An 18997-nucleotide genomic window follows, 5' to 3' on the forward strand; every position below is an offset into this window, starting at 1 on the left:
CCGATTAAAATAACAGCTCGACCAACAGAGCCTTCCAAAAGAAAACTGGTTAAAGAAGAAAAACAGTACTCAAAGAATTTGGGAAGCTGATTTTCAGTCCAAATAAATTAGAAAGAGAAAAGGGGTGGGCAAGAGGGAGGAAAAGAAAAAGTCAAGCTCTGGAACCACTGAATTACCCTTAATTCTAGGAGCCTGGCCAATCCAGCATGCGAATGATTGCACAGACGGGTCCAAAAATGACACATCCACCCTCTCCCTGGCTCACTCATGGCAAACCTGCAGCAATAGGGTTTGGTGTTTTTAATGCTCTGAAATTCCCATGAAAGCAGCAAGAGGAGCCAAGGTGGTCACAGTGCTGTGCGCCCTGGATCTGAACACCTCTGCAAGCCCCCCGGTTACAACCACGACTCCGGCCCTTGGCCCCCTGGCCCTGTGCTTCCTTCAGAATAGAAGCCCCGAGAAGGCAGAAAAGGCTGTGACCTGTCAGTCCCACTAACCTTGTTCTTTTCTTTTTTCCTGTAAACCGAACATACCTTTTTGGACACTCAGCCTCTCACAAAGGAGGTAAGTCTCTCCCTGGTGTTTTTTGGAAGGAAAATGTGGCATGCACCTATTTTGTTTCATTCTGTGCCAGGACCTATAAAGTTACTGCGGGCTGCAACTCCTGCCAAGTTCTAAAGGTGACGGGGCAATGGGCACCCAAAGGACGCTTCTATCAATGCCCTTTTATTTCCCTCCCTTTCTCCTTCCACCAAACTTTTTTTTCTAATAGAATTACTCTTATCTGCAAGTGATTTAAACTCTAAGGTTTACAGAAGATTTAAAGAGTGCGAACACAGTTGGAATGTTTTAAACTAACAGTACAAGTTGCATTTTAAGAAAATAATTAACTCCCAGGGGAGGTGCGGTTTTGGAGTAATGACAGATTCAAGGCTGGCTTTCCCTATATGGAGTTTCCAAATAATAAAATATCTTTGGTTCCCTACTGGTGTCAGATGAGAACCTGTTAGTGTGCGAGTTGCTAGTGGACTGTCATGGGTTTGGGCTTCTTTGGGGGGGGGTATTTTTTTGTGTGTGCCCATTAGTGTTTTAAAGACACAGCACAACTGTGCATGCAAAGCTTCAGCACAAAACACTGTAAATGCACCGAGTTTCCAACCTTTCCCCATCCCTTCTTCTGGCTGAGAAAGAGAAAGAAAACGCTTTCACGTCGTTCTGCAGCGCTGGGCTCCTCGTGCCCGTGGATTTCCCACAGCCACGCACAAGTCTTTGGGTCCAAACCCAGGGCTTTTGCACCGGCATCGTACAAAATCCCCGAACCTTTGGCCTGGAAGGTGAAATCCAAGTATTGCTCTGTGAACACCTAATAATATACTTTACTGAAACTTAATAAGGTGCTTTAATCCTTTGACCACGCAAAGCCTGGCACTGATTGGATCAACGTTCGCTGGAGCTTTGGGGGTTCGCCGAAGGGGACGGAGCAGGCAGGTAACGGAGCGGAACGTGCTGGGGTGACAGCCCGCAGGCTGGGGCAGGGGGAACGCTCCGACACTTGTCTTATCCTCAGTGAACGGTTGTGTTACACGTCTCTTTCAAGCAGTTTGTCTAAAGAAGGGTCAGCGGATGAATCTGAATGATGAACCCTGAGATGCAAAACACATTTAGCGAGATACTCCCAGACAAGGGGTAAAGGGGCAGGCAGGCAGCCGGCTCCTTGTTACGGAGCTGGTAGAACACAGCAGCAGCAGCACGGCTGACTCGAGGCTGCGGTCCAGAGTCACCTGCCCTGATGAGTATCAGCTCCATTGAGTCCTGCACAAGGAGCAGCAGACACGTGCCTGCTCTCAAGCGCACCGCTCAGGCTCTCAGCGACAGCGCTTTCCACAAATTTAATTACTTGCAAAACCTTTGGTCATTAACACCCAACCTAAATTCTATTGCAGGTCATAGGCTATTAAAAAATAAAGTGTCCGTGCTCCCTAAACAATGATTTGTTTAACTGTAGCTTTGATTAAATCCGAAACCACAACAACACAGGAATCCTACTGCTAACATACTCACCCTATTACTCTATCTGCCAAAACCAGTTCAGAGGTCGTTATTGCTTCCCAGGTTTCTCTCTGACATATCACGGCACTGTCATCCCTCGGGCCACTGAATTTCCGTGTGTGTCTTTATGGGCCAAAACATTCCGTCACCACCATGAAACGTGTCCCTCCGATCTGCTGAGGCCAAGGCAGCACGCGAGCTGCACTGGCGGAGGGAAGGGGCTGCACTGGGGCCGCGGTGCAGCTGCAGCTCCTGGCAAAGCCCGGCTCAAGGCGAGGTGAGCCCCGGGTCTGGCTTTCCCGGAGAACGACACCTCACTAAATCTGAGCGCTCGCACTCGCAGAGGGAGAGCCCTCTCGGGCTGCCTGCGGTACGGATATTTTATTGCTTTCATAATATTGTCTGGGTTTGGAAACAGAAACCACATGTTTAATATTTTTTCAAAATTTACACATTGCACTTGCTGGATGGTGCTCGTTCCAGCGCCCACAGCCCCAGGCCCTGCTCAAAAACAAAGAGAGGGAGGAGAAAGAAACGCTCCAGAACTGCTGTCTTGGCTCTGGGGCAGCACTGCTGCTGGGCTCCAAAATCAATGGGTACATTCCTCACCCACTTTGAATTTACAGGGCAATAAAAAGTTCATTTGGATTATCTTGTCATCACAGAAATCATTAAGGTGCAAACCCAGGGCAGAAGCTTGCCAGCTTGCTCCCTATGGAAGGGGAGAAAATGAAGAGCTACAAGTGCTCTAAGCCAAGCTCACCTGGGGTGTAAAAACCTTAAAACCAGTTCAGTTCCACCAGAGATGAGCTTGGCCCCGAGCAGAACAGACCGTGACGCTGGCTCACTGTGCGGCCCCGGGGCCTCACACTGCCACCAGAACCCCAAAACCCTTCCCTTGCGTTCAGAAGGGACTTAGAGAAGAAGAGATTTAGATTTATTAGACAAATCCTCTGCTTTCTACACCTCCAAGAGCTCTCTGAAACTCAATCTTCCTTTACATCGCTACATCTTCGCAACTGAAAAACTGAGACGAGCCTCTCGACTTCTGAGTGTTACTCCAGAAGATAAGGGGAAGATTCCCAAATTTTTTAAACTGTTCATTTAAAAATGCATGCAGGATTTTCAAAAGCAGCCAGGAGCCTCGTTCTCCTTGGAACCCCTTGGATTGTCCCTTCAGAAAAACTCTGTTTACTGGGTGTTATGGGTGTTGTGAGAACAAAGGAATTATCCTGTGCCATGGGGGCAATCGCAGCCAATCGTGCTCATATCCACATTCCATTTGCTGCCAAGGAATTCACAGATCAGTGGGATCTACACAGAGAAGAACCTCTGTTTGTAAATCATGTCCTATAAGCAAAAGCCAGTTTCCTCTAATTCCCATTGAATTAGACACCCAAGAGCTTTCGAAAATCCCGTTAAGTACCTTTTGCATCTGTAAGTTCCCTTTAAAATCCATCACTCTCCACCTGAGCCTAACGGGTGCTGAATCAAGCCCCTGATGCTTTCTGACTTTCCCCTCACCTCTGTCTGGTGGTGCCCACACCTGGCACAATCCACAGTCCACAGAAAATAAAGCCCCTGGTGATGGTTGTGGCGTTTTACACTGGGACGCGCTGGGAAGGCTCCGGGAACCCGTGCCCGCAGTGCGAGAAGGGCAGCGAGTCACACACACCCCCCTGGCACTCTTTTGCTGGTGCCAAGTCCACGCATAAAGAATGCTGTATTTTTATTATAGAAAAATGCTGATATTGGACATTTAATAAGCATACAAAATATTGGGTAGTTATGTTTGTCATTACGCATTTTAACGAGCGTATTCTCCATGAAGCAGCTCGGTGTCCCCCAGGCAGGGTACAGTCCAACTGTGCTGTGTCTTGCTTTGATTAGGACTGGTTTTAACGGAATAACAGGTTAAAACGCACATAAAATTCACATCAAGGGCCTACATTTGTGTGTCAGGGCGACTCTACCATGATGCTTTTGTAGCCACTCCTCTTCGCTCTCATTTCCTTACAGGAAAAACATTCGCTGGCACATTTGTCCCAACTCCTGTCATGTTGCAGCATCGCCCAAACGATTCCTTTGTGTCAAAGGCACCGTTGTGTGTCTGCGGTGGGAGAACAGACGAACAGCGTCATCCAGGGGCAGCGACCAGCGCCAGGGATCACACACGCGGTCAGGAAAGCTCGTGGAGATGTGAAAAGAGCCGCTCCTGAGCACCACGGCCCGTCCTGCAACGGCCCCACCGCTTTCTCCTGAGTTAAAGCAACAGACTGTGCAACATCTCCTATCGAGAACACAAAGTGCAACTGAGCTGGTTCATTATTGCAGGTCAGCTTCACTCTGGTGATTTCCCAGCAGTTACCCCAGGCCAGAGAAAACAACCCAGCGCCTTTGCCCATGGAGCGGGAGGGGTGCGGAACAGCTCATTCGGAGCATGCACTGTCACCATAACACCATGACAGAACTGGAGGGCACAGTGTCACCATAACACCGTGACAGAACTGGAGGGCAGAGTGTCACCATAACACCGTGACAGAACTGGAGGGCACAGTGTCACCATAACACCATGACAGAACTGGAGGGCACAGTGTCACCATAACACCATGACAGAACTGGAGGGCACAGTGTCACCATAACAGCGGGACAGAACTGGAGCGTACGCCGTCACCATAACACCATGACAGAACTGGAGGGTGCACTGTCACCATAACACCGTGACAGAACTGGAAGGTGCACTGTCACCATAACACCATGACAGAACTGGCTCTAAAAGCCTCCAGAGCTGTGGCCGGTGTGGGTCTCAGTCGCCCACAGGCCGCCCTCGTCCCCCAACGCTGACTCAAAATGAGCCGGTCTGGGAGAAGAGGCACCCCCAGCAGTAAATATAACAACCAACGGATTTCTGTGAGGATGTAAAACATCTTTATAACAAGGATGATTCTAAACCACATTATGTCCAGAGGGAAGTGATATTCGCTGGGTGAATTAAAACTGTAAAAACAAATAAATAAAAGATCCCATCCCCAGGGGACAATTACAGCCAATTGCTTTTGTACTCTCATCCAATTTGCTGCCAAGAAATTTAGACTATCAGGATTTACACGTGGAGGAATCCCTGTGAGGCAACAATGTCCTAAACGACGGCCAATTCTTGTATGAAATTACGATTTGTAGCTGAAATCCCGGCTATGGCTGTGCCGCAGATACCAGTCCGAGACCAAGCGTCTATGCAAACGTCTGATTACAAACACCCTATTGTCACAGCCATGTAACAACAGTAGCTATTTGTTTGCTGTCATCAGTTTAAGATATTATATTAGTAAGTGCCTTTATCACAATAATATAATGAAAAATGTGATTTCCTCGTCTTGTAACAGCAGTGACAAAGGAGCTATTCACGTTTTGCTGGGGAGACGAATGTTCACACGTTGGGAGAACAAAAGCCTAAAAGGAACTTGGCACTCGTTGCTTTGGATCCAGCTTCGAGCGGTGGGGTGAAGACCAGAGCAGGTTTAGCGTGGAACAGATGAAGCAGATGCACGTCCCACATGGGATGCCGGACTCAAACGAGCCTGGTTAATTGATGTGTCATGTAATGCAGCTTCCAAAAAATACATAAACCAAGCTCTCAGCCAAGCAAGTCTCTTCCAATTGTTACTTTTAGGGACTTAAACACAAGCGCATTTTCCAAGGCACTGCCAGCTAGAAGCAAAGAGGCAAGAAACCAAAGGGAGCTGGACTCCCGCTTAAAGCCGAGCCTAAGCGTAAACGCCTTGTTGAACTGGGGCTAACAGAAGAGAAGCTGCTAGAAAACAGAGCTGCTGGGCAGAAGGTTCTTGGCTATAGATTTCCAACCCCAACAGAACACAGACGACTGGGGAAGAGGGAGGTCCTGACAGTCGTGTGCTCCGAGGGGGAGTTTGGGGCAATCCCTGGCTGTTATTTTCACAATACCTCGCATTCATTACTTTATTTAAAAACGGTGTACTGTGTCTGGAAAACAGGAAGTAAGCCATAAATCTCTAGTTTAAAAGCCATCTGAAGCCTGTGGACCAGATATGTTCTCAATCAGTAGTCAGGCAGTAAATAAACATTTATATACAGCAACTGCTCTCAACCAGCCTGACCTCCGGCTATTACAGGGCACATAAAGAGGAAATTTGTTTAGTCCCGTAAAAGCCAGGGCAATATATCAATAGATTATTAAAAATGGAAACAATGTAGGCTAATGGATTATATTGATTTTAATAAACATAAGTATATGGGATTCAAAGATAAGAGTCAGATATGACATCCTTCCAAGCTCACCTTTAGGGATATCTCCTAAAATTAGCAAAACTATATCTGTCAAGAATATAAGTGACTGCTATTTTTTGCTTGGCAAATTGATGTATTTTTGGCTGACGGACTTGAATTGGAAGGTCTGCGTTTTTATTTCTGCCTGTGAACCATGAACACAGTCAAAAAATAAAACTGGAACATCTTTTAGCGTCGCAGCTGCGCGGAAAACATTGGAAGCGATTGCAGGCTGTCCTCAGGCGTGCAGCGTGAAAGCACACACGTGCTACTGCGCTTTTGGGGGCTTTCTTTGCAGCTTCACAGCAGAACGGGTCAAGGCAGCTCTGCAGATCAAACAGCATCAGTAACTGTGCCATAACTGGGCTGGAGGAGCTGTGATGTCTGTTCACATGCTCTAAAGGTCAGGGTAGGAAACGGAGTGTTCTGTATGATCGCCGGGGCAATGGGATTGCAGGTTTAATCTACCTCGGCAATTATAACCCGGCTAAATGAAAGCAACCCTTGGTGCTAGACAACGGAACCACGCAAAACCTGAGCTGGTTTTCCATCTGGAGGAAAGGTTTTCCATCAGCAGCGAGACACAAGTGCTTACATCCCAATTATTTAACAGCTCCAAAGACCTAAATTCACACTTCCCTTAAAGATCATACAAAGCAAATTCAAGTCCCTAATTACGAACATCCTTAAAATCTGGAGTAACTCAGCTCTAACCTTTGTGGAAGGTTCAGATGTCTTCCTAATTTATAGTAAGGACATGTGTCACACATTTTATCGTATCAATCAAATGCTACTTGAAAGCAAATAAATGCAGGGCTAACCTCAAACACTTTAGGCTTTGGATGCATACCCAGAAGTTGGATACTTGTGAGATAACCATCTGAACTGCCCGGGGTTGTTGACATCACCAAGTGGTTATAAGAAATGATTTATCCTGCTGCCTACAAGTGAAAAATGGAGCATAAAGGATCCAGCCAGAACGAGTTCCCTTCATTCAGCTGCTAGAGATGATCACAAAGTTCTCTGAGCACGAACCGCTGTCCTCCTCTGGGCATCACTTGCTTTCCATTTCTTCCCTTGCAAAATGAGGGATTAAAAGCAGGTGAGTATATGTGAGCATCCATTTATATCCATTTATACATTTATGCAAGGTCTGGGTTCCCCCACAAAGTTCTCCGTAATACTTGGGGTTCTTTTCCCGATTACAAACCGAAGGCTGAAATCTTTAGTTAGTGTCAATTGTTTTCTAAAGAAGAATACACGACTAAACTTAAAGTAAATTTCTAGCACTGTTCATTAGCTCCCAACAGTAGAAATAATACCCTTGCAAAATCCTGAATACCTCACAAATTACTGTAATCTGCAATTATAAGCTACAGTGTTAATGAGGCTTGATTGCCCGTTATTTGTGATGCCACCTATAAACGCTGCTTACGTTTTACACCATGTTGAAGCTAACAGTCTGTTTTAAGAAGATCACTGATAGTCAAATGGACTTTTATGAACACCTTTTGTAATTTCACTCTGTTACTTGGAAACCGACCATGGCCACAGCGCATTTCCCGTCCCCACGGAGCTGCGTCCGCTCGGGTCTTCCCGTCACCATTTCCCTTCCGACACCGATCTCTATGCCAGAGGGACAGTTTTCCTAATTACAGAGAGTAGCATCTCAATTTTTATGCTTGACCTTTGACCAACAGTATTTTGGTCTCTGAGAGGACTAATTGTGCCATTCATATACGCAAGGGATAATGTGCCTTGCAGAGCAGTGCAGGAGGCAATAAACAGCTTTTACAAGAGATTAAACGCCCAAGCACAGCCAAAGCATTTAGATAACTGCAAAAACCATTTATGGACACTGCTCCGGTGCCCAAAACCACTTGTCTTACACAGTTCTACTCTTAAAAAAGCAGCAAAAAGAGCCCTCAGAGCCATTGCTTTTCTCCCTTTCCCAAGTCAGGACTCCCCGGGGCCGGGGCTGTTCCCTGTGGAGCACAGGATGGAGCGGCCACCTGCTCTGCTCAAGTACACGTGTTTCTTAATTCTTCTTCCACAAAACATAGATACGTTTATCGTTCGGACCTCTGGGAAATCTCCGTACCTCCAGCAGGCTCCTGCTAGCACGCGGCATCCCGGAGAAGAGAGCTAATGCATCCCACGCACGACTGAGGCACATAAACTATCAGAAAATATTAACACCGATATGAAGCTATTAGAATAAAGCCCACTCCATAAACAGTCTTTAAATACGGGTAGCCGAGATAAGAGTAAAATAAAAGGACACATTAAAGTCATATCCCTTTAAAAAATTAAACAAATCCGTTTTATAGTGGTAGGCACTTCAGAAAGCTTATGTTTGAAAGTCTAAGGGCAAGTCAATAAGGCATAGCTAATTGGAGAACAAATTGACATTCATAAGCTGCCATTTAACACGACCGCGGTAAACAAGGTAATAGACAGTTAATGCAGTGGAGACGAGTGGAGAACAGAAGCAATCCAGCTTGAATAATGGAAAAGGACCAATTGAGCAAATTCAAAGTGCAAACACTCTGATTTCAGCCTGCTTAGCGGGCATCACTCACAGCTCACAGCTATAATAGGCTTATTTGGGCTGTTGTCTTTAAAGAATGAGTATGTCAACCAAAAAAAAATAAAATAAAAGAAATCTCCATAATGGCAAATGAATCCGGGTTACTAAGTGCACATAGTGATAACGTTCAGGTGCGTAAATACTAACGGCTGCTTAGCACTAAGAGATGTCCGAAATAGCAGCCAGCAACCAGCACGGGACTGGCCAGGGCTGCTTAATGGTGCGTTATCTCCCAGGAGAGCTGCAAGGCCCAGGGCCCAAAGCAGGTCCTGGAGCTCCCTCGAGGCCCCTGGCCCTTCAGGTCGTGCTGCTTTCGGCGGCACGGAGACAACGCAAACCGGGGCACTTCTCACCTCTACCGCATCCCCAGAACTTGCCCAGGAAGTCAGGGTCTGATTTCAGAAGCAAAAATGAAATGTTTTGGTTAAAATTTCAGTCAAGTTTTACGTCCGAGGATCCTTGACCAGTTTTTGGATTTTGTGCTTTCTCTCCCAGCACAGTCTGAAAAGGGTTCTTTATGTATGTATTTACATCTACTTTTGCACACCTTCCGTTCCCATTGCACGGCTATAAACATCGTTCTTTCCGGCATTATTCGGCTCGGAATTCACCCCACACCGCCACCCCACCACGGTGCAGGACGTGCCCAAGGTCCTCTGGGAGAACCAAGAACAGGCCCCGTCCCATGCAGGATGTGCATGATTTTTATCGTCTACCATCTCATATCAGGTTACGCCTTGGCCAGACTTCCTTATCCTATGCCCTTAAGAGAAGCAAAGCACCACTGCAGCAGTTAATACTAACAATTTACATGGCGTCTCAGGCATTTTGTCTAAAATTAATGAAGTCCAGCCATTACCAATTAACGTCATGCTCTTTCCTCCCCTCCTCGGAAATCGATTAACGTTACCCCGGCGCTCAAAGGCCTCCCTTCGCCATCCTCCTGCTTGGATCGCACAGACAGCTCCACAGCCCTGCACGCTGCTCTACAACCTCCAACTTGTTTCTGGGTTTCCCATGTGCTGGCAGAGAGAAACCCAGTTCACAGAGGGCTGGTGGTGACCCCGTGTGCCAACGGCAGGGCCACCGCATCAGCCTCAGCTCCCTCTGATCCACCACCTCCTCCGGGCCCAGAGACTCCTGGAGCACTCAATGGTTTCTTTATCAGTCTCTGGCTTTGTTTCATTCATTGGTCCATCCAGAGCTCCAGTTCAGGGCTGCACAGTTATCTGTTGTTACCCTGTCCCACAGAGACATCTTTTGGAGCCTTTCTTGATGAACACATTCCCTCTCAACTCAGAACTCCAGACCTAGAATTCAAGGCACCCACACCACAACGCTGCTGAGTGTAAACCATTCTTGGAACCTTCGGCTGTTAAGACCATATTACAGTCCCATCTCTCTAATTGTAATTACTGTCCTCAGCAGACATTCCCCAGTTCCCACCAGAGTTTCTTGTTTTGTGTTTCTCTCTAAACCTGACAAATTTCCTTGTCACCCTCCCTCAGACTGTAGAAAACAGTCTTCCCCAATGCCTTTGCTCTTCAGAAACCTGGATCCCATCCAATCCCAATTTAGTCCTTGAAGACTTAAATATACCAACAAGACACTTTTTGTCACAGAGATATTTTTGTGTTCAGACGGCCCTCGAAATAGATCTGGGAAGATTTTTAGATATGTCTATATTAGGGGCGACTAAACCAGAACAGATATAATAAGCAGCAGCATTTTGCAACTGAATAGGCAGATTTTTTCCCCCCAAGCGATTCACGGCCAGATTTGGGACCCGCGATGAGCAGCGTGGAAGCTGCATCTCTAACAACAGGAGAGGCTTTTGCAGCGCTGGAGACTCTTGGATGCGCTTCCTCTGCGCACACATGAAAGAGCATCTCCAGTACAGCGGGATTGCCAACAGACGCCGCTGTATATTAACAATAACCTCTTATTTTTGCTGGTATACAACGTGCTTGTAAGGCTAATATTGATAGTGGGAGTCTCTTAAAGCCTGCAAATTAACTAACCACACACAACTGAATTATGGAAGGGCAGCTGTGAAGGATGCTTTCTCTAAAGCATCGACTCATGTAATTGATGACAATAGTTTCCTTTTTAACTGGTTGCTGCTCCATGTAGCGGGAGGCGGCAGGAATTGCATATCCTCCGGTGCTAAGCGACAGCCAAGATAAAGCAGATGCTCACTAGGGTATTATCCCTTATGCAAACAAATGATAATTTCCTTCATAAGCGACCTGACCCATCAGGAATTACGTACGTGTGGGCTGCCACCCATTCCGAACTCGTTCCGCACACGAGTTGGCACAACCGGCTGCCAGCGGCCCCCTGCCTGGTGACGTCCCGCAAAGACGCACCCTTGAAACCAGAGCTATTTCCATTCGGATCGACCTGTGCTCCAGAACCAGCAGTTGGTTGTTGGAGATGATCAGCATCAGCTCTCCAAGGGTCTCCCTCCCATCCCAGACCCATCAGCAGCTTCCCCGTGGTCCCTCGCAGCCCACCCACACGAAACCGGGTTTGTCCGACCGTCCTGCGTGTCCCCGCACCCATGGGAAGCCCCCAGCAGCGCCAACTGCCACTAAAGGCCTTTTCCCCGAATGATCTCCAATTTAGAAAAAGCTCCAGATGTGCAACCGCTGCTCGAGGCATTAACGAGTTTGTACAGACAGTCGCAGCCCAACAGGCACGGCGCTTAACGAGGGGCTGTGCGCTCGGGGGGGCGGCAGAACGGCAACCGCTAGCAGAGAAGTGAGGGCGCTGGGATATAAAAGACGTTGAAGTTTATTTTGCCCAGAGTTAAAGCGAGGACTGCACAGGGGTAGCTCATTGTTCTGTTTTCATAAAGTCATTTAAGTAGCAAATGGCCCCTGAAACTGATACCATGATTTGAGTCATGTTGGAAGACATATTGAATTAATGATGCAGGTGTGGGTTGTTGTTCCAAAAACTTTTTTATAGCAACAGTGGGAGGGGAGAAGGGGGGGGGAGTTAAATGAAAAGATTTGGTCTATGTTATGTTTTTCTAATATTTGAATTTTAGCTAAGATTACTCTTTCTCCTCTCTTTAATATATTGTTTTAAATAAAAAACGCTAATAAATCTTGAGAGAAATATGTCATAGTGGAGTTTAAAAACTGTAGTGCAATATATAACAGTTCATAAAATATTCTATTCAAATAGCCAAAATTGTAGTGTGTTTGGACCAGAAGTAGTTAACTGCAGGAACAGCATTTTATTAGCTACTAAAATTAAGAAAGAGTACTGCTGTTTCACAGCCAGATAATTAAGTACCGTTTTCTCTTTTTTAATACTATAAAATTAAACTTCCTGTTGAAGTGGCCTGGTGGGGCTGCAGGGAAAGGGTCGCCTGATGAGCCCGCGGGGCAGACCCAGAAACACAACATAGCACTTATTCACACAGCACTTTAACGGGGTGGGAAACACCCATTGAGGGAAAAAACGCTGCAGTAAGCGAAAAATTGCAGGTAATAAATCAGAGATCCATTTTTTCACATCATTTTGCCTAATCCATTCAATCTCAGCACAAAGGAATCTATCAGAAACAGAAGCCACTGCCCTCGCTTCTACGCCTCCAAATGTTATTAAAACCGTACAAGCAGTGAAAGAACTCATTAAAGCCAGAGCACTGATGAGATGGCCCCGTCACGCCCGGCCCGCCAGCTCCTCTTCGTTAGTGCCAGTTTTGCTAAGTCTGGTCTTTAGAAGAGATTACACCCAAGCACTTAGTCAGGGTGAACTTTTTCTCCGCATTGTTTTGCAGGGCAGTTTTCCCCGCTCGCTCTCACAACATCCACCCAGAATTAATGGGCAGCAGCAGGAGAATGCCCCGGTTAACAAGCTGGAGTAGGTGCGTCTCTTTCCCCCATCAATCTTATCTACGAACCTGTGTGCTGTGGAAGTTCAGCCTGTTTTGACTCAAAAGCACAAATACTGCAAAGAGAATTATCCCGAATTCTGGCGGTCTATAATTAAACAGAGAATTTACACTGTGCAGCACACTAGTAGATGAAAGATGGTTGTACAAAGCAGGCAGGAGGCTCAGCACTAACCACCCAGCCTCCGTTGTTTTTCTGAAGGCTTACTAAGTAATAAAATCCTCTTCAGTTTTACCAAACACCGCAAGCGCGACTTCTGTTGGTCTGCTCAAACGTTTCATGTTTTGTCCAAACCCACCTACTAATAAAATGCTTCCATATACCACAAAATTACCAAAGGGATAATAACGTTCTGGTTAAGGCACTTTATGAGGTTTTGGGAGATCCAAACCATCCCTTCCTTTGCAGATGATGTCCTGCGGACACTGTGCAAACCGCTTGATGGGAACGCACCCCACCACACGTCGGCATCCCGATAACTGGGTGCCTGCTCTAAAATACTCACTAAACGCCTTAAATCACTCCCCAGCCTATGGGAAGATGGTCAGGACCATCCACCTCGTCTGAAACACCACCACTGGAGGTTTGGGGTCGATTCCCCACCACGAGTGTCACGTTATCGCTCTTTGCACCCGGATCCTCGGCCCAGGACCCCAGGCACAGAATGTGCTGCTCCAGGAGCATCCTCCACAAGGAGCCCACAACACACCAAATCACTTACGGCATTTAAAGCCTGGATTGATTGAAATATTTTATTACATCAAAATATTACTTCAGTTTCAAATTTCTAACAGTATACGTTCGTTCTACAGAAAAAATTTAGAAGAAATCTCTGAAAATACATAGTGACACTTGATAATAGCATGAACATGTCCACTTTATTCTGCGACAGCTTTTTACCTCTATTTTTCTTCTGAAACAAAAATTCAGGAAAATCTGACTAAGACTTATGAGGCATTTTGATGTAATGTGGCTTTGGCACCGTTTCTGCCTGGCATTAGAGCCTCACATTTGGTTTGCAATGAATAACAATAGAAAACGTCCGAAGCACGCGGGGTTTGCTTTGCGCAGCTCTCACCACCCACTGCGAGTTAGCGCAGGCTCCCTGGGAGCTCAGCACCGCAGAGACCTCAAGAGTCTAAAAGTACTGGGAGGCTGCTTTGATTTCTCCCAAGAACAGGGACGGCAAAGAACGGGAGATGGTTTGTATGGATCCTTTGTTACATCTCCTCATGGCTCCCTGAAACCCGGGTAAAACTCACTGACCAAGCACCACCAAATGCGCTCATGGGATCAACAGACAACTTCAACATCATCCCACTCGAGACACAGTGAAGCAGGATCCAAACTCATTCTCCTGGTTTAACTTGAGGTGCGTGTTTCTGGCCATTCCCAAACGAGCCGTTTTACCAACCCCGACTGTCTGCAGGACACAGTAGCTGTGAAACTTTATTGAAGGCTTTGCTTGCAAAATCCTTTTGTGCATTACGGTAACGTAACGCCACATTTTCATAGCGAAATACATTTAAAACCTTAAAAGCGAAAATAAAGTCTTTTATGTCGCTATGAAGTTTGAGCAAAGCCCGGTTATCAGGTTTCAGCCCTCTGTTCTTCGGGCCGTGCATCAGATTGCTCCCCAGATAAGGCAGCGAAGGCGGGATCCCCTTCATGCTCCGAGGGGCTCCGGGAGGGACCCGCACCCGGCCGCGGGGAGAACTGCTTTGATTAGAGCCATAACCAACCGCTTCGAGAAGGAAAATCACGCTACATAATGTTTAGTCTCATTTAATCTAATACCGGTCGCTAATGGGCTCTGATCTTTCTTGTATATGTAAGGAATTCATTCCAACTGGTCAAGTGTCGAGATTCGCTTTTGCATTTCATTTGGGGCGCTCGACGCCTGATACCCGAGTAGGGCAGTACAAGCTGCTTTTAAAATCAAACATGAAGACCTGAAAACACAAGAGTTATAAACTAATACTCTAACATTTTTTTCTATTTATTTCCTATTAACTTTCCAAACGACAGCAAGCATATGAAAACAAGGACAAGACTCAGCACAAGGGGTAAATGTTGAGGAAAAGGCACGGTTAAGTTCATCTGGATTTGTTTGTTTCTTTTCAGAAAGTGTCAGAACACAGCTTAACAGCAGAAAATATCCTGAGGGTGGTGAAAGGCCTAAGAAACAGCAACCCACGTGAAGTCCCCGACATCTGCCCCAGCATCCCGCTGCCACCGATCGCTGCTCCAGCCCCTGCCTGGGCAAAACCTCTATTTCATCATTTAAAACTCATTGTTATTGCACAGACCCGCTCCCCTCAGCCGCACCCTTTGGGTGCCGGGCAAGCGGCACAGGAACCGCTGCATGGGGCTCCCTAATTGGCGGCAGAGCCCCGGCCCAGCCGACATCTGCAGCTGGTTTTGGTGACAATAAATCAGGGCTGGGGGTTTCGGCGTGGCCGGCAGCCAAGGAGCTCTCGTCCCATTGAGCCAAGGAGCTCTCGTCCCCTTGAGCCAAGGGATGAAGACAACAGGGAGGATGGGGGAAGCTCCGGCGAGCAGGGGTGCTTGGGGACAGGAAAACCCCTGGGATGTATCTCCAACCAGCCATCAGCCCCACTTAGACTCGCAGCTTTCTAAGAAAAGCTGGACACAGGCCGGACAAACACTTTTCTCCCAGCACTGAGCAGCGACTTATCCGGGAAGACTCAAAAATATCAGATATTAAAACAAGGGCAGGAATGCAGGAGCAATTGCTTCGCAGAAAAGCAGGGTCCCTACCCCAGTCCTAAGGGGATTTCAGAGCTGCCCGAGCTGGTGGTTGTTCTGTGATCGCCCAAACGCATCTGCAGAGCCCGTTACAATCATCAGATGGGATGCTCAGCCCCAAGCGCTGGTTTCTCAGGGCCGGTGGCACTGGCAGCTCAGCGCAGCCACCCGGGCGGAACAGCCACCTGGGCTGGGCGGTGATCCCAATTCTGAACAGCGAAATTCAGACGAGGGGGAAAAACGATCAAAGGTTGAAACTGTTACCCAAACCAACTAAGAAACTGAAATTCGTAGCCAACTGAACAGAACTGTTAATTTACACGCTGACACGTCTTTTCTGCTGATCCTTGCAGCACAGTTTTGTACCAGGTCTGGAAGAGTTGTCTTCTGCACTAAACGTCCACCTCATTTACAAGATCACAGTTATTGTTAGTGCAAATCCAGCTACGTGGGCAACAACCAACACCTCTGGAGTGCAAAACCACTACAGATTGTTGAAGAGTGATTCAGTTATGGAAGAATTTAGTCCTTTGAAAACCAGCAATAACAATTAGCACAATTAAGAACGCGTCTGCCACGGACTGCAACGCTTTGCCAAGAGTAAACAACCCGTTATTGCACCGCTTGGACGTGGTGATTCGCATTCGCAAAAATAACATCTGCCAGGAAGTATTTCTGGAGCTTATGTAAGCTCTAAAATCCATGGAAGGAGCTGTGCGTGATATCCTGTTTGAAGGCATTTCTAATTTAAATTAACCACCTGAAGGATATCTCAAAGTAACAATGATCTTATTGTACTAAACCCTGCCATAGCCGAAATGAGTTACGAATTCCTCCAACTGATTCAGTGGTTAACATTGTGAATCACAGCTACCCAGTGCGGTGCTGAGTCCCAGCACCAGATGAGATGAAGCTATATAGGTTGTCCTCGAGCTCCCTGCCTGGCTTGGAGCAGCCGCAGGTGACAAACCTCGGCTCCTGGGAAGGGAACCACATCTCGGCCGGGCTCCTCACGGCCAACACGGGGCCTGACGGAGATGCCAGAGCCCGAGGAGCAGAGAACGGAGCTGCGGACACCCCGAGGAAGGCGAGCTGGCCGCAGGGAGAGCTGCGCCCGCAGACACAACCAGACATTGGGCACCGACTGCGGGAGAAGCGCGATAGGACTGCGCAAGAAACTCCGGAGAAAATCACACGGCGCACACTGTTTGCTGAGGATCATTCTTGCTGTGGTGGTGATTTGCACATTTGTAAGTCTGTACGTCACACATATACAGAACGGAGTGAAAAATAAGATGGATAAAATTTCCCTTTGAAAAGATATAGAACCAAATTGCCCCTGAAAACGGCGCTTTCAGCAGCTGAGAAAAGCAGTCTGTTATTTTACCTGCGGGCCGAACTGCACGTGAAGCAGTTGGGCAGGACTTGCATTGCGTACTTGTTTCATAGACATTATTATGAGAATACAGGCCCTCCTCACCGCAGAGCCTGAGGCAGTTACATACAGCTGGGAACAGCCTCTATACACATCATCTGCATTTGCTCAAATTTTGCCACTTCTTATGCTGTTTGAGTTGCAATAAACTAAGCATTTACTCCAAACACAGCTCTATTTTAAGCTCTGAAAACATTGTTAGTATTAGGTTTTGTGCTCTGTTATGAACCTAAAGGACATCCCAAGCTGCAAAATGTGACTCACTAAAAGTATTACCAAATCCACAATCCATTTCCAAGTGAAACATCAACAGGTTTATTGTTCTGATACACGACTGGGAGTCAGTCGGTGTTTTCTCCACTCCGCTTCCTTTTGAGCGGAGCAGATTTGTGTGAACCCCTAATTCAAAACACAGCTTTAACCTTCCCAGCCCACGTGGCCAAAAAGCCACTAGTGTGGGTGTAACTAATCAGTGCTTAGTAATTAATTATTAACAAGCGCACATATCCCTGGCCGTGGCCATCCAGGAGCCCTCGGCTCAGCGCACACCCAGCGCAGCCGCACACACGCAACGCGGCTGCCACACTTGTCATTGCTCTTTACACCATTTTCCCCACTCGTGCCTGCCGTTACACTCCAACGTGAACCACGTCAAACTGTAAGAGACAGCAGGATGCCACGTGGCAGCCGCACAACGCAAAAATCCGCCCGCCTTGTAAACGGCTCATTTATTTCCCTTGTTCCTCTCCTTCCCGGTGTACACTTTATTACTTTAAGGCACTTTTCTCAGGGACAAACTTTGCCTCCCATTATTTCTAGCTTGTACCCAGTGTTGAAAGCCTGAAAAAAAATGATAAATTAAATGAGAAGGAAATGTTTAAGGGTTCCTATTCATAACAAAAATACTTAAGGCAGCTTTGGCCATGAATCTTCCACAAGCCAGCTGAGATACACATAAAGAACCTGATTCAGAAAAGAAGTGTGGAGGGCTTTGGTGGGCGCCTGCTGCTCGGTGGATTTATGGGGGTAGCGGCTGGTATGTGGGGAGAGTCCGGGCGAGTAATTAGTTCCTTGCAGAACTCCAGTATGGAGTTAGATTTTCCAGTTGTTCAAAGGCTCTTCACCCAGGCAGTGGGCCCGCAATGGGCAGCTCTGCCCTCCCGCTGCCCGACGGCCGCTTGTTCTGCACTGAGCGCCGCGCTCGACTTGTGCGCGAAGATTAATGAGTGATCAAGTCCTGTTTTTTCGGCAGCGGGGACACGTGCATCTAATTAAAGGATTGAGAAATCTGGCAGAAAAGTCCCACGGTGTTTTTCAAAGCCACCCAAAGTTTTTGTTTGGTTTAATTTTCCAGTTATGCCCAGTTAATAGGGATTAGCTTAAAAACCTCATTTACCTTTTTCTGTGTATGTCAGCTCTTGAGTTAACGTAGTGGGGAAACTGCTAGATCCATAAATCCTGTGGGTTTAACTCACGTGTTTACCCTCGGAACAGGAGCGGCCTGGCTGTGGCAGCGCGGTGCCCCTGTCATCGTGTCCCGCTCTGCCGCAGAACCACCTCTTGCCCCGGGTCCCCAGCATGTCCTTCCATGTCCCCATCGCGCCTGCGACAAACGTCGGCTCCTGCCAGCAAACCAAGGTTCTGGGTTCTTTTCAGTCCTGGAACCCACAAACTGAACCAGGACCACCCATTCCACAAACAAAACCAAGCAGAACTTCTACAAGAACTGGTCAGATACGGACAGAAATGTTTAAACTCTGGTGAAGATATAGCGGCTTCTTTCTACGGGTACACCGCCATGGAACAGAGAGGTCTTGCTCACAGCCCTCCCCACAACGAGAATATCCCTCCCCTTTGCAGGTTTCACTACACAATTAGAGAATAAGACATTATTGCGGATCATTCACTCTGAACGGCTGCAATATGGTGTGAGAAGTGGCA

General features: G+C 47.2%; 1 protein-coding gene across 1 annotated transcript in view; it reads right to left on the minus strand.

Annotated features, from left to right (window-relative positions):
• The window catches only part of PRDM16 (PR/SET domain 16), a 306350-nt gene that overhangs the window by 260796 nt on the left and 26557 nt on the right, over window positions 1–18997 (minus strand). The gene's annotated exons all lie outside the window — the stretch shown is intronic.

The sequence above is a fragment of the Patagioenas fasciata genome, chromosome 23, assembly GCF_037038585.1.
Source record: "Patagioenas fasciata isolate bPatFas1 chromosome 23, bPatFas1.hap1, whole genome shotgun sequence".
NCBI classification, from domain to species: domain Eukaryota; kingdom Metazoa; phylum Chordata; class Aves; order Columbiformes; family Columbidae; genus Patagioenas; species Patagioenas fasciata.